Source organism: Arachis hypogaea, chromosome 16 (genome assembly GCF_003086295.3).
Source record: "Arachis hypogaea cultivar Tifrunner chromosome 16, arahy.Tifrunner.gnm2.J5K5, whole genome shotgun sequence".
Lineage (NCBI taxonomy): Eukaryota > Viridiplantae > Streptophyta > Magnoliopsida > Fabales > Fabaceae > Arachis > Arachis hypogaea.
In genome coordinates, this window is record NC_092051.1 from 50,548,624 (window position 1) to 50,562,049 (window position 13,426).

A 13,426-nucleotide genomic window follows, 5' to 3' on the forward strand; every position below is an offset into this window, starting at 1 on the left:
TGTCACTTGTGTATTTTCACGTAGAGTTTCTACACTCATAGATTAGGTGTGGAGCTCTGCTGTTCCTCAAAGATTATGCAAAGTACTACTGTCTTTCTATTCAATTCAACTTATTCCGCTTCTAAGATATCTATTTGCACCCAAGAACATGATGAATGTGATGATTATGTGACGCTCATCATCATTATCCCTTATGACGCGTGCCTGACAAACACTTCCATTCTACATGCAAACAAGCTAGAATGAATATCTCTTGGATCTCTTAATCAGGATCTTTGTGGTATAAGTTAGAACCCATGGATGGCCATTCCTAAGGTCCGCAAAGTCTAAACCTTGTCTGTGGTATTCCGAGTAGGATCCGAGAAGGGATGGCTGTGACGTACTTCAAACTCGCGAGTGCTGGGCGTAGTGACAGACGTAAAAGGATAGTAAATCCTATTCCAGTATGATCGAGAACCTCAAATGATTAGCCGTGCCGTGACAGAGCATTTGGACCATTTTCACAAGAGGAGGGGATTGTAGCCACTGACAACGGTGATGCCCTTGCATAAAGCTTGCCATGGAAAGGAGTAAGACTGATTGGATGAAAACAGCGGGAAAGCGGCGGTTAAGAGGAACGAATGCATCTCCATACACTTATCTGAAATTCTCGCCAATGATTTACATAAGTATTTCTATCCTTATTTTCTGTTTAATTAGTATTATTTTCAAAAACTCCATAATCAATTATTATCCGCCTGACTGAGATTTACAAGGTGACCATAGCTTGCTTCATACCAACAATCTCCGTGGGATCGACCCTTACTCACGTAAGGTTTATTACTTGGACGACCCAGTGCACTTGCTGGTTAGTTGTATCGAAGTTGTGACAACTTATGAATTGAGATTAGAGCACCAAGAGATCACAATTTCGTGCACCAAGTTTTTGGCGCCGTTGCTGGAATTGTTCGAGTTTTCGTCAAGCTTTTGGTCCGTAACATCAGTGCCAAATTTTGATCCGGCAACAACACCAAGTTTTTGGCGCCGTTGCCGGGGATTGTTCGAGTTTGGACAACTGACGGTTCATCTTGTTGCTCAGATTAGGTAATTTTCTTTTTGTTTTATTTTCAAAAAATTTTTCAAAAATCTTCAAAATTTTCTCCTTTGTTTTCGAAAAAAAAAATTTTTTAAATAAAAATGTTTTCAAAAATTTTATAATTTTATTCAAAATTTTTAAGAATGAATTCTAGTGTTTCATGAAGCATGTGAAGCCTGGCTGGCTGTAAAGCCATGTCTAAATTCATTTGGACTGAGGCTTCTAATTTGTTATCAAGAGCAAGCTAGTTGTTGCTAATCCACCTGCTGTTGTTCCTGATTTACATACTAAAGCTTGGCTGGCTATTAAGCCATGCCTGACCCTTTGATTGGAGCTTAGACTAAAGAGCATAAGATTCCTGGAATTCATATTAAAAATTTTGGAATCCTTATTTTCTTTTTTCAAAATGATTTCGAAAAAAAAATTAAAGGAAAATACAAAAAATCATAAAATCATTAAAATCAAAAATATTTTTTGTGTTCTTGTTTGAGTCTTGAGTTAGGTTATAAGTTTGGTGTCAATTGCATGCTCATCTTGTATTTTTCGAAAATTTCATGCATTCATAGTGTTCTTCATGATCTTCAAGTTGTTCTTGGTAAGTCTTCTTGTTTGATCTTGATGATTTTTTGTTTTGTGTTATATGGTGTTTTTCATATGCATTCCTGAATTCTTTATGTCTAAGCATTAAAGAATTCTAAGTTTGGTGTCTTGCATGTTTTCTTTGCATTAAAAATTTTCAAAAATATGTTCTTGATGTTCATCATGATCTTCATAGTGTTCTTGGTGTTCATCTTGACATTCATAGCATTCTTGCATGCACTCATTGTTTTGATCCATAACTTTCATGCATTGCATCATTTTGCTTGTTTTTCTCTCTCATCATAAAAATTCAAAAATAAAAAAATATCTTTCCCTTTTTCTCTCATCAAATTAGAAAATTAGATTTGACTTTTTTTTAAAATTTTTAAAATCTAGTTGTTTTCATGAGTCAAATCAAATTTTCAATTTAAAAATCTTATCTTTTTCGAAATCTTTTTCAAAAATCAAATCTTTTTCAAATTCTTTTTAGTTATTTCGAAAATTTCAAAAATATTTTTCAAAATCTTTTTCTTAATTTTACATCATAATTTTCGAAAATAACAATAACAATTAATGTTTTGATTCAAAAATTTCAAGTTTGTTACTTGCTTGTTAAGAAAGATTCAAACTTTGAGCTCTAGAATCATATCTTGTGATTTCTTGTGAATCAAGTCATTAATTGTGATTTTTAAAATCAAATCTTTTTCAAAAACTAATTTCAATCATATCTTTTCAAAAATATCTTCTTATCTTATCTTTTTCAAAATTTGATTTCAAAAGATCTTTTCTAACTTCCTAACTTCTTATCTTTTCAAAATTTGTTTCAACTAACTAACTAACTTTTTGATTGTTTCTTATCTTTTTCAAAACCACCTAACTAACTCTCTCTCTCTAATTTTCAAAAATGTCTTCCTTCTTTTTCAAAAATTTCTTTTTAATTTACTAATTATTTTTAATTTTTTATTTTAATTTTCGAAAAAAACTACTAACCTTTTTCAAAACAATTTTCGAAAATCACTAACTCCTTTTCAAAAATTATTTTCGAAAATTCTCCCTCTCTCTCATCTCCTTCTATTTATTTATTCATCTACTAACATCTCCTCATCTTCACCCCTATTCCTTTTCTTCTTCTACTAACAATAAAGAACCTCTTTACTGTGACATAGAGGATTCCTCTTCTTTTCTTTTTCTCTTCTCTTTCTTATGAGCAGGGACAAAGAAAAAGGCATTCTTGTTGAAGCTGATCCAGAACCTGAAAGGACTCTGAAGAGAAAACTAAGAGAAGCTAAATTACAACAATCCAGAGACAACCTTATTGAAAATTTCGAACAAGTAAAGGAGATGGCAGCCGAACCCAACAACAATAATGCAAGGAGAATGCTTGGTGACTTTACTGCACCTACTTCCAATTTACATGGAAGAAGCATCTCCATTCCTGCCATTGGAGCAAACAATTTTGAGCTGAAACCTCAGCTAGTTTCTCTGATGTAGCAGAACTGCAAGTTTCATGGACTTCCATCTGAAGATCCTTTTCAGTTCTTAACTGAATTCTTGCAGATATGTGATACTGTTAAGACCAATGGAGTAGATCCTGAAGTCTACAGGCTCATGCTTTTCCCTTTTGCTGTAAGAGACAGAGCTAGAGTGTGGTTGGACTCTCAACCCAAAGATAGCCTGAACTCTTGGGATAAGCTGGTCACGGCTTTCTTAGCCAAGTTCTTTCCTCCTCAAAAGCTGAGCAAGCTTAGAGTGGATGTTCAAACCTTCAGACAGAAAGAAGGTGAATCCCTCTATGAAGCTTGGGAAAGATACAAGCAGCTGACCAAAAAGTGTCCTTCTGACATGCTTTCAGAATGGACCATCCTGGATATATTCTATGATGGTTTATCTGAGTTATCAAAGATGTCATTGGACACTTCTGTAGGTGGATCCATTCACCTAAAGAAAACGCCTGCAGAAGCTCAAGAACTCATAGACATGGTTGCTAATAACCAATTTATGTACACTTCTGAGAGGAATCCTGTGAGTAATGGGACGCCTATGAAGAAGGGAGTTCTTGAAATTGATACTCTGAATGCCATACTGGCTCAGAATAAATATTGACTCAGCAAGTCAATATAATTTCTCAGAGTTTGAATGGAATGCAAGCTGCATCCAACAGTACTCAAGAGGTGATGAGCGGATATTTTATACGCTTTTTGGGGATAATTTCATATAGTTTAGAGTATGTTTTAGTTAGTTTTAGTCTATTTCTAGTAGTTTTTAGGAAAAATTCATATTTCTGGACTTTACTATGAGTTGTGTGTTTTTCTGTAATTTCAGGTATTTTTCTGGCTGAAATTGAAGGAGCTGAGCAAAAATCTGATTCAGGCTGAAAAGGACTGCTGATGCTGTTGGATTTTGACCTCCCTGAACTCAAAGTGGATTTTCTGGAGCTACAGAACTCGAAATGGCATGCTTCTAATTGCGTTGGAAAGTAGACATCCAGGGCTTTCCAGCAATATATAATAGTCCATACTTTGCACAAGGATAGATGACGTAAACTGGCGTTCAACGCCAGTTCTCTGCCCAATTCTGGCGTCCAGCGCCAGAAAAGGATAAAAAACTGGAGTTGAACGCCCAAACTGGCATAAAACCTGGTGTTCAACTCCACAAATGGCCTCTGCACGTGACTCACTTAAATCTCAGCCCCAGCACACACCAAGTGGGCCCCAGAAGTGGACCTCTGCATCATCCATCATAGTCCACTCATATTTTGTAACCCTAGGCTACTAGTTTAGTATTTAAACAACTTTTAGAGACTTATTTTGTATCTCATGACATTTCAGATCTAAACTTTGTATTCTCTGACGGCATGAGTCTCTAAACCCCATTGTTGGGGGTGAGGAGCTCTGCTGTGTCTCAATGAATTAATGCAAGTATTTCTGTTTTCCATTCAAACACGCTTGTTCCTATCTAAGATGTTCATTCGCGCTTAACTGTGATGGAGGTGATGAGCTGTGACACTCATCACCTTCCTCAAATCATGAACGTGTGCCTGACAACCACCTCCGTTCTATATATGATTGAATGAGTATCTCTTAGATTCTTTAATCAGAATCTCCGTGGTATAAGCTAGAACTGATGGCAGCATTCATGAGAATCCGGAAAGTCTAAACCTTGTCTGTGGTATTCCGAGTAGGATTCAAGGATTGAATGACTGTGACGAGCTTCAAACTCCTGAAGGCTGGGCGTTAGTGACAGATGCAAAAGGATAGTAAATCCTATTCCAACCGGATCGAGAACCAACCGGTGATTAGCCGTGTTGTGACAGAGCACGTGAGCGTAGTTTTCACTGGAAGGATGGAAGGTAGCCATTGACAACGGTGATCCACCAACACACAGCTTGCCATAGGGGGACGTGCGTGCGTGAACAAGAAGACAGAGGAAAGCAGAGATTCAGAAGACAAAGCATCTCCAAAGCTCCAACATATTCTCCATTACTGCACAACAAGTAACTTTTAATTTATGCTCTACTGGTTATTCACAATTCAATTGATAAACATAATTGACTTCCTGACTAAGATTTACGAGATAACCATAGATTGCTTCAAACCAACAATCTCCGTGGGATTCGACCCTTACTCACGTAAGGTATTACTTGGACGACCCAGTGCACTTGCTGGTTAGTGGTACGCGTTGTGGAAAGTGTGATTCACAATTCGTGCACCAAGTTTTTGGCGCCGTTGCCGGGGATTGTTCGTGTTTGAACAACTGACGGATTATTCTGTTGCTTAGATTAGGAAAAATCTTTCTTTTTTTTTTTTTTTTTGGGTTTAGAGTCTTTTATTATTTATCCCTTGTTAAAACACTTTAAAATTATAGCTCAGTTAATTAGAACGTGGTGTTTATGTTCATGATAATTGGCTATCATAATTTTTTAAAACCTTTTTCAAAAATAATTTTTCTATTAAATCCTGTGCCAACTTTAAGTTTGGTGTTTTCAAAAATAATCTTTCTTAAAATTTTCGAAAGTCCCATAACTCATTTGGCTAGAGCGTTAATCTGTGTTCTTGATAATTGGGTTAGAATCTTTTATACTCTTTTCAAAACCTTCTTTTTTATAAATAATATTTTCTCTATTAAATTGTGTGCCAAACTTTAAGTTTGGTGTTTTCTTGTTGAATCCCCCTTGGTTTTCGAAAATTTTGGTGGTTTTCTAAAAATTTTTAAGTTTGGTGTTCTTTCTTCATGTTCTTGTGTTCTTGTGAATCTTCAAAGTGTTCTTGAGTTTTCCTTGTGTCTTGATCTTAAAATTTTTAAGTTTGGTGTTCCTTGGTGTTTTCCCTCCAAAATTTTCAAAAACAAGGAGCATTAGATCTAAAAATTTTAAATCTTGTACTATCTTATTGTTTTTCTCTCTCCTCACTAAATTCAAAAAATATCTTTTCAAAATATCTCTTCTAACTTCCTAACTTCTTATCTTTTCAAAATTTGTTTCAACTAACTAACTAACTTTTTGTTTGTTTCTTAACTTTTTCAAAACTACCTAACTAACTCTCTCTCTCTCTAATTTTTGAAAATATCTTCCCACTTTTTCAAAAATTTTTGTTTTTTTAACTAATTATTTTTATCTTTTTTATGAAAAAAAAAAATTTATTTCAAAATTCAAATTCTTTTTAGTTATTTTATTTTATTTGAGTATTTACTTCTTATAAAATAAAATAAATAAAAAGATAAATCAGTCCAAGTTATATCCATATATCCATCATGGACATAAGTGGAAATGAACAGTCCAGGAGGACTCTGGGGTCATATTCTAACCCCTCTACTGCTTCATATGGGAGTAGCATATGCATACCCTCCATTGGAGTTAGTAGCTTTGAGTTGAATCCTCAGCTCATTATCATGGTGCAGCAAAGTTGCCAGTATTCCGGTCTTCCACAGGAAGAACCTACAGAGTTTCTGGCACAATTTTTACAAATTGCTGACACAGTACATGATAAGGAAATAGATCAGGATGTCTACAAACTATTACTGTTTCCATTTGCTATAAAAGATCAAGCTAAGAGGTGGTTAAATAAACAACCTAAGGCCAGCATAAGAACATGGAAACAGCTGACAGAAAAATTCCTGAATCAATATTTCCCTCCAAAAAGGATGACACAGCTAAGGCTGGACATCCAAGGCTTTAAACAAGGAGATAATGAATCTCTTTATGATGCCTGGGAGAGATACAGAGAGATGCTACGAAAATGCCCCTCTGAAATGTTTTCAGAGTGGGTTCAGTTAGACATCTTCTACTATGGGCTTGCAGAAGGAGCACAGATGTCTCTAGATTACTCAGCTGGTGGATCTATCCATATGAGAAAGACAATTGAAGAGGCTCAAGAGCTCATTGATACAGTTGCCAGGAATCAGCATCTGTATCTAAGCAGCAACCCTTCCATGAATGAAGAGGTTAAAACAGTAACTGCTGAATTCAGTATTGTAAAACAAGCTGCTGAATTCAATTAGCAATTGGATTTTCTAACAAAGCAGCTAGCTGAATTCAAGGACAGGCTACAGGAGACAAGGATAGCTAATATACATATGGACGAACAGTTTAAGCAAACAAAGCAGCAGCTATCAAGGCAAATAGCAGAAGAATGCCAAGCAGTTCAATTAAGAAGTGGGAAAACATTAAATACCCCACCTCAAGGCATCAAAAATTCAAGAAATGAGCAACCCACCAAAGATTCACCTGAGGACAGTAAGAGCCCAGGGAAAAATAATTCTGGCACTAAAACGCCAGAAAATGGGTGGAAGGCTGGCGCTGAACGTCCAGACCATGCCCAAAACTGGCGTTCAGCGCCAGAAACAAGGCAGGATTGGCGTTCAACGCCAGAAATGGGCAAGAATCTGGCGTTGAACGCCCAAATGGGGCAGAATCCAGCGTTGAACGCCCAAAATGGGTACATTTCTGGCGTTCAGGCGCCAGGAACAGACAGTGAGCTGGCGTCTAACGTCACTCCAGCTTCTGACTCTGGCACTCAATTGCCAGTGAGGGATCAGACACACACAAGTGCTGATAACAACCCCTCTAAAAAGGCTTCTTTAACCACTAAGGTTGAGGAATATAAAGCCAAGATACCTTATCCTCAAAAACTCCGGAAAGAGGAGCAGGATAAGCAATTTGCTCGCTTTGCAGATTATCTAAGGACTCTTGAAATAAAGATTCCATTTGCAGAGGCACTTGAACAAATACCTTCTTATGCCAAGTTCATGAAAGAGATCTTGAGTCATAAAAAGGAGTGGAGAGAAACAGAAAGAGTTCTCCTCACTGAAGAATGCAGTGCAGTCATTCTGAAAAGCTTTCCTAAAAAGCTTAAAGACCCTGGGAGTTTTCTGATACCATGCATATTAGAAGGTGATTGCACCAAGACAGCTTTATGCGATCTTGGGGCAAGCATCAACCTGATACCTGCATCCACTATTAGGAAGCTTGGCTTGACTGAAGAAGTTAAACCAACCCGGATATGTCTCCAACTTGCTGATGGTTCCACGAAATACCCATCAGGCGTGATTGAGGACATGATTGTCAGAGTTGGGCCATTCGCCTTTCCCACTGACTTTGTTGTGCTGGAAATGGAGGAGCACAAGAGTGCTACTCTCATTCTAGGAAGACCCTTCCTAGCAACTGGACGATCCCTCATTGACGTCCAACAGGGGGAAATAACCCTGAGAGTCAACGATGACGAGTTCAAGTTGAACGCTGTCAAAGCCATGCAGCATCCAGACACATCAACAGTCTGCATGAAAGTTGACCTTATTGACTCTTTGGTAGAAGAGATCAACATGGTTGAGAGTCTCGAATCAGAGTTGGAAGACATCTTTAAAGATGTTCAGCCTGATTTGGAGGATTCAGGGGACATGAAAGAGCCTCTGAACTTTCTTCTGAAAGAGGAAAAACCTCCTAAACCAGAGCTCAAGCCACTGCCACCATCCTTGAAATACGCATTTCTGGGAGAAGGTGACACTTTTCCAGTGATCATAAGCTCTGCTTTAAATTCACAGGAAGAGGAAGCACTTATTCAAGTGCTAAGGACACACAAGACAGCTCTTGGGTGGTCCATAGGTGACCTTAAGGGCATAAGCCCAGCTAGATGCATGCACAAAATCCTATTGGAGGATAATGCCAAACCAGTGGTTCAACCACAGAGGCGGCTAAATCCAGCCATGAAGGAAGTGGTGCAGAAAGAGGTCACCAAATTACTAGAGGTTGGGATTATTTATCCCATTTCTGATAGCCCCTAGGTGAGCCCTGTTCAAGTCGTCCCAAAAAAGGGAGGCATGACAGTGATTCATAATGAAAAAAATGAACTGGTTCCTACAAGAACAGTTACAGGGTGGCGCATGTGTATTGACTACAGAAGGCTCAATACAGCCACCAGAAAGGATCATTTTCCTTTACCATTCATAGACCAGATGCTAGAGAGACTAGCAGGTCATGATTATTACTGCTTTTTGGATGGCTATTCAGGCTATAACCAGATTGCAGTGGATCCCCAGGATCAAGAGAAAACAGCATTCACATGTCCATCTGGAGTGTTTGCTTATAGAAGGATGCCATTTGGGCTATGTAATGCGCCTGCAACCTTCCAGAGATGCATGCTCTCTATTTTCTCTGACATGGTGGAAAAATTTCTGGAAGTCTTCATGGATGACTTCTCAGTATATGGAGACTCATTCAGCTCCTGTCTTGATCACCTGAAACTTGTTCTGAAAAGATGCCAAGAAACCAACCTAGTTTTAAACTGGGAAAAGTGTCACTTCATGGTGACTGAAGGAATTGTTCTTGGGCATAAAATCTCAAACAAGGGAATAGAGGTGGATCAAGCAAAAATAGAGGTAATTGAAAAATTACCACCACCCGCCAATGTTAAGGCAATCAGAAGCTTTCTGGGGCATGCAAGATTCTATAGGAGGTTTATAAAGGATTTTTCAAAAATCGCAAAACCTCTAAGCAACCTGCTAGCTGCTGACACGCCATTTGTGTTTGACACAGCATGCATGCAGGCGTTTGAAACGCTGAAAGCCAAGCTGGTCACAGCACCAGTCATTTCTGCACCAGACTGGACATTGCCATTTGAGTTAATGTGTGATGCTAGTGATCATGCCATTGGTGCAGTATTAGGACAGAGGCATGACAAGCTTCTGCATGTCATTTATTATGCCAGTCGCGTTCTAAATGATGCCCAGAAAAATTACACAACCACAGAAAAAGAACTACTTGCAGTGGTTTATGCCATTGACAAGTTCAGATCATACTTAGTAGGATCAAAAGTGATTGTGTATACTGACCATGCTGCTCTTAAATATCTACTCACAAAGCAGGATTCAAAACCCAGGCTCATCAGATGGGTATTGCTTCTGCAAGAGTTTGATATAGAAATAAGAGACAGAAAAGGGACAGAGAACCAAGTGGCTGATCATCTGTCCCGGATAGAGCCAGTGGAAGGGACGTCCCTCCCCTTTCTAGAGATCTCTGAGACATTCCCTGATGAGCATCTATTTGCCATTCAGGAAGCACCATGGTTTGCCGATATTGCAAACTATAAAGCTGCACGGTTCATACCCAAGGAGTACAATAGAATACAAAAGAAGAAATTAGTCACTGATGCAAAGTACTACTTGTGGGATGAGCCCTATCTCTTTAAGAGATGTGCAGACGGAATTATCCGTAGGTGTGTCCCCAGAGAGGAAGCACAGAGAATCCTATGGCATTGCCACGGATCTCAATATGGAGGCCATTTCGGAGGTGAGCGAACAGCCACCAAGGTCCTCCAATGTGGCTTCTATTGGCCCACACTCTATAAAGATTCTCGAGAGTTTGTACGTAATTGTGACAGTTGCCAATGAGCTGGTAACCTGCCTCATGGTTACGCCATGCTTCAACAAGGAATCTTGGAAATTGAGTTGTTTGACGTATGGGGAATTGACTTCATGGGACCTTTTCCACCATCATATTCAAACACTTATATTCTGGTGGCAGTTGACTATGTATCAAAATGGGTTGAGGCTATTGCCACACCCACCAATGATACTAAAACAGTGCTGAAGTTCCTCCAGAAACATATCTTTAGCAGGTTTGGTGTCCCTAGAGTGTTAATCAGTGATGGGGGCACTCACTTCTGCAATGAACAGCTTTACTCCGCCATGGTTCGGTATGGAATTCGCCACAAAGTGGCCACACCATATCATCCACAAACCAATGGGCAAGCTGAAGTCTCTAACAGAGAATTAAAGAGAATCCTGGAACGGACAGTAAATACCCGTAGAAAGGATTGGGCAAGGAGCTTGGATGATGCTCTGTGGGCTTACAGAACAGCATTCAAGACCCCTATAGGGACCTCTCCATACCAACTCGTGTATGGTAAGGCATGCCACTTGCCCGTGGAACTGGAACATAAGGCCTACTGGGCAACCAGATTCCTAAACTTTGATGCCAAATTAGCAGGAGAAAAACGATTGCTCCAGCTAAATGAGCTAGAGGAGTTCAGATTCACAGCTTTCGAAAATGCCAAGCTTTATAAAGAGAAATAAAAAAAGTGGCATGACAGTAAGCTGTCATCTAGAACCTTTGAACCAGGACAGAAGGTCCTGTTGTTTAACTCTAGACTCAGGCTATTCCCCGGGAAACTGAAATCCCGGTGGAAGGGACCATACGTGATTACAAGTGTGTCACCATATGGTTATGTGGAGCTTCAGGATATTGATTCTGATAAGAAGTTCATTGTCAATGGACAGAGAATCAAGCATTATCTTGAAGGAAACATTGAGCAAGACTGCTCAAGGCTGAAGCTAGATTAAAAGCTCAGCAAGGTCCAGCTAAAGACAATAAAGAAGCGCTTGCTGGGAGGCAACCCAGCCATGGGGCATCAATCCTCTAAGCATTTTTGCCCTATTTTTATTTTTATTTGTTTATATAAAGTTCACTGACACTAAGGTACAGAATCATTTGTATAAGTTTACAGGGTTACAGAAGGAATCGGCACACAAAACAAAGTAAAAAGAGCTCAATGGCAAGAAAACGCCAGTAAAGGGGCATTTTGGGCGTTCAGCGCCCAAAGTGGGCATCCACTGGGCGCTGAACGCCAGTAATGGCAGCAATTGGGCGTTCAACGCCAGAAATGGCCACCCACTGGGCGTTGAACGCCAGGAATGGCAGCAAGTGGGCGCTGAACGCCCAGGAGATCAGCATTTGGGCGCTGAACGCCCAAAACAAGCAGTGTTTGGGGGTTCAAACGCCAGGAAGCCAGGGAGGAGCCAAATCCATTTATCCCACACGTATTTCCATTCTAATTTATAATTGTATGATTCAATACATGATTTTATTTACATAAATATGTCAAGAACCCTGATTTCTAAAAATCCTACTTTCAAAATATCAAATGTATCTTAATTCATAAGCACACACCCTCTTTGCAAATTCAATCCAACTCTTTTCAAATCTTTTCCAAAAACAAATCTATCTTTTTCACTCTAAAATCTTATCAATATCTTTTTCAAATCCTCATATTATCTTTTTCAAAATCCAAATTTATCTTTTTCAAAAATCTATCCTATCTTTTCAAAATTAAACTATATCTTCTATCTTATCTTTTTCAACTCAATCTTTTTATCTTATCTTTTACAAATTTTCGAAAACCCACCCCCCACCCCTTTAAAATTGGGTTCGGCCTCCCCCCTCCTCCATCAACAAGTGCACCTCGATCTCCTTCTATCCCTCTCCTTTCTTTTCTTTTGCTTGAGGGCAAGCAAACCTCTAAGTTTGGTGTGTTTTTCCGAGATCACTAAGATCATGGCTCCCAAAGGGAAACAATACACTCCAAGAGGCAAAAAAGAGAGCGTTCCAAAACCACTTTGGAATCAAGGGAAGTTCTTATCTAAAGAACATTCAGACCATTATCTTAAAGTAATGGGTCTGAGATCAGTGATCCCGGAAGTTAGATTCGATCTGAAAGAAGACGAATATCCGGAGATCCAGGAGCAAATTCGAATCAGGAACTGGGAAGTCCTAGCTAATCCTGAAACGAAAGTAGGAAGGAACATGGTCCAGGAGTTCTATGCTAATATGTGGCAGACTGACAAGCAAAGACTATCTGGAACTGCCTGCTACGAATTTCGGACTATGGTCAGGGGAAAAATTGTTCATACCACCCCTGACAAGATCAGAGAGATACTAAAGCTACCTCAGCTAAAGGATGATCCAGACTCCTTCAACAGGAGGATGATGAGAGCAGACATTGGCCTGGATAAGATTCTAGAGGACATCTGTATCCCTGGAGCCAGGTGGACCACCAACACAAAGGGCGTCCCAAATCAACTCAAGAGGGAGGATCTCAAACCAGTTGCCAGAGGATGGCTGGACTTCATTGGGCGTTCTCTGTTGCCCACCAACAACCGTTCTGAAGTCACAGTTAAAAGAGCAATGATGATTCATTGCATCATGATGGGAAAGGAAGTGGAGGTTCATCAGCTGATTTCAACAGAGCTCTATAAGATTGCTAACAAAAATTCAAGAGAGGCCAGGTTGGCTTATCCAAGCGTGATTTCTCTGCTCTGCAAGGACGCTGGAGTCAAGATGGGAATAACTGAATATATCCTAATTGAAAAGTCAATCACCAAAGCATCAATGGAGAGACAACAAGCACAGGAGGATCATATCAAGAAGAGAGCACAGGAATTCCTTCCAGAGATTCCTCAAGTGGAATATTGGGAATATCTTGAGACGTCTGTCACCAAGATACA

General features: G+C 39.2%; 1 non-coding gene across 1 annotated transcript; it reads right to left on the minus strand.

Annotated features, from left to right (window-relative positions):
* Positions 1–3,394: 3,394 nt before the first annotated feature.
* LOC112761704 (small nucleolar RNA R71) lies at positions 3,395–3,502 on the minus strand. Its single transcript, XR_003182086.1, has one exon. It is a non-coding gene; the product is annotated as a small nucleolar RNA R71 (small nucleolar RNA).
* Positions 3,503–13,426: the final 9,924 nt, after the last annotated feature.